At 46.5% G+C, this 2,517-nt stretch overlaps 1 protein-coding gene across 3 annotated transcripts in view; it reads right to left on the bottom strand.

Moving 5' to 3' along the window:
* Positions 1-2,517, bottom strand: part of Map3k20 (mitogen-activated protein kinase kinase kinase 20) — a 154,381-nt gene that overhangs the window by 50,128 nt on the left and 101,736 nt on the right. The gene's annotated exons all lie outside the window — the stretch shown is intronic.

Here is a 2,517-nt window from a genome sequence, read left to right as displayed (position 1 = left end):
AAAAAAAAAAAACAAAACACAAAAGCCAAAAGAAAAAGAAAAGAAAGAAAAAGAAAAAAAAAAAGGAAAGGCCCCCATAGGCTCCTATTTGAATGCATGCTTAGCCATCAGGGAGTGGCACTGTTTGAAAAGGATTAGGAGGTGTGGCCTCATTGGAGGAAGTGTATCACTAGGGATTGGTTTTGAGGCCTCAAGAGTCCAAGCCAGGAGCTGGCATTACAGTCTGCTCTGAGCCTCCTGATGTGGGTGCTGGGAACTAACTGCAGTTAGGGAACGGTAAATGTTCTTAGCCCCTGAGCCATCTTTTCAGCAGCATGAATTTACTATTTTTAAATGAATTTTCAGTTCTATTTTATGTAATAAATACTATCATATATGACTCATTTACTTAAAGATTTTTTTAGAGTCCCCATAATTTTTTAAGAGTGAAATCGAGATGCGTGAGAGATGGCTCTCTGGGCAGGGGTATTTGCTGGACAAGCATGAGGCCCGGGCTTGGGATCCTGGCACATGCACACAAAGTTGGCGGTGACCGTGTTTGTCTACAGCCCCAGTACTGTCTCTGCTGGCTAGAGACAGGAGGGTGACTGGGACTTGCTGCCCACGGCTTAGCTCCGGTTTCAAGGAAAAGGAAAGAGTATGATAGGGTCACTCAACATCCTCCTTCTGTTTCTGTCCACTTGTGCCCGCACACACCCATGCATACAATCCCACCATGCTCTCTCACACACAAACAGTGAACCAAACAGTCGAGAAGCTCTAGTCTACCACACAGTGGAAGAAAGTTATAGCGGGATGCCATTTCTCTTGCAAAATTATTCAGGATAGGTATTGGTTTTGGATTTAGGAAATTTCAATTCTTTTTTTCAGGAAATTTACTAACTTTGCTTTGTTTTCTTTCTTGGTGCACTTAAAGAAGCCTATCTCTGACACACTAATACGCACCGGCTTAAAATCCCGCTAATCCTTTGGATAACACATCAAATAGCATTTCCTCAGGGAACCCCTGCATTATACACCCAGACCGGAGGATCAGATTCCACTGCAAATGCTCTATTAGCCATGGCTTCTCTGTCCTATGGCTTACCACACACAATGCGGATGGTTATCAGTGTTCTTATGTCTAGCATTGTAACATGGATGCTTCTGAGGTTGCTACTGGAGAATGCCACACATGGGGACATTGTCCACATGACTGCAGCCCAGCACCTAGGGAAGGAGCAGCCTCTCCTGCACCAGGAGAGGTTTCAGGAATGTGATTGTAAGCGCCCAGGGTATGAGAGCAGGATTCCCCCGTGTCACAAGTGCCACACTCCCTGCCTGCCTACCTGCTTTCTTTCCCTGCTGCCTCGCTTCCTTCCTTCCCCATATGTTTCCCTAGCAATTGCTATTGGACAAGATGGAGACAGAAATACAGCCAACAGTTTGCCTTTTCAACCCTCCAGCGGCGAGGCACATGAACACAGTGATCTCAGAGCCCAGTGGCACTGACCGGTGGGTGGGTGTTGCTCCTTTGCAGGTGAGCTAGGTCAGCAGTTACCTAGACGGCTAATGGGAGCTGGGGGAGGGGCAGGAGGAAGGTGCAGCAGAAACAGGGTGGCTATAAAAAGGAGACCGCATTGCAGAGGTTCTGGAAGAGAGAAATGTGCCTTCGTGGGGGGACCAAAAGCCCGAGGCTCGGGGCATGCTCAAGATAATGGGGTCTTCTGAAGGGCGAGCGTTTCCGTCTTTGTCTGAAAAGCAATGGAGCCCACATACGGAGTTTGAGGGGGAGTGATATGATTACATGTGCACTGACCTGTCACCATAGGAAACAATGTCTCACCGGGGTTTTGTTATTTTAGACCAGGAAAAAAAAAGCCCTCAGCTCTGGATTAGAGCTCGCTGCATTAATTTTGTATTGCCAAGAAAAATTCATGAAAGTGACTGGTATTAGGCACTTATTTCAAAGGAATGAAAATAAGTAAGGTCATTGTAAAATATCAATCAAACAGAAAGCCCAGGGTAATGTGTGCTGACTGACAGCAGTCAAGATCCAGAGGCTCGCCATGTGCACGCAGTACTGACTTAGCACCAGCAGGTGGCGTAGGGCATTGCTTTACCGCCAGAGCAGGGATGAAGTTCCTTCAGATCTCTGCTGAGTCAGGGGAGGAACCGGCGTCCAGCTCCCAAACAGGCTATTTATATTCCCTGCGTCATTCGGTCTAGTCCAACTCTTTCATCTTGGATTTACTTTTTCCACTTACACAATACAAATCTCTCTTTACTGATTTGTTTAGCTAGGATTTATAACATCTAACGTGTTTTTTACAGGTTCCCCATTCCCTGCACAAGCAAATACAGTGCATGGTAAGGCTATCAGGATACATACCTATTTCTTTTTTATTTATTTATCTACTAAAGATTTCTGTCTCTTCCCCGCCACCGCCTCCCATTTCCCTCCCCCTCCCCCAATCAAGTCCCCCTCTCCCAATCAAGTCCCCCTCCCTCGTCAGCCCAAAGAGCAATCAGGGTTCC

Source organism: Microtus ochrogaster, chromosome 4 (assembly GCF_000317375.1).
Source record: "Microtus ochrogaster isolate Prairie Vole_2 chromosome 4, MicOch1.0, whole genome shotgun sequence".
Taxonomy (NCBI): domain Eukaryota; kingdom Metazoa; phylum Chordata; class Mammalia; order Rodentia; family Cricetidae; genus Microtus; species Microtus ochrogaster.
The sequence above is the reverse complement of the archived record's forward strand: the minus strand, read 5'-3'. Positions and strand labels throughout refer to the sequence as shown.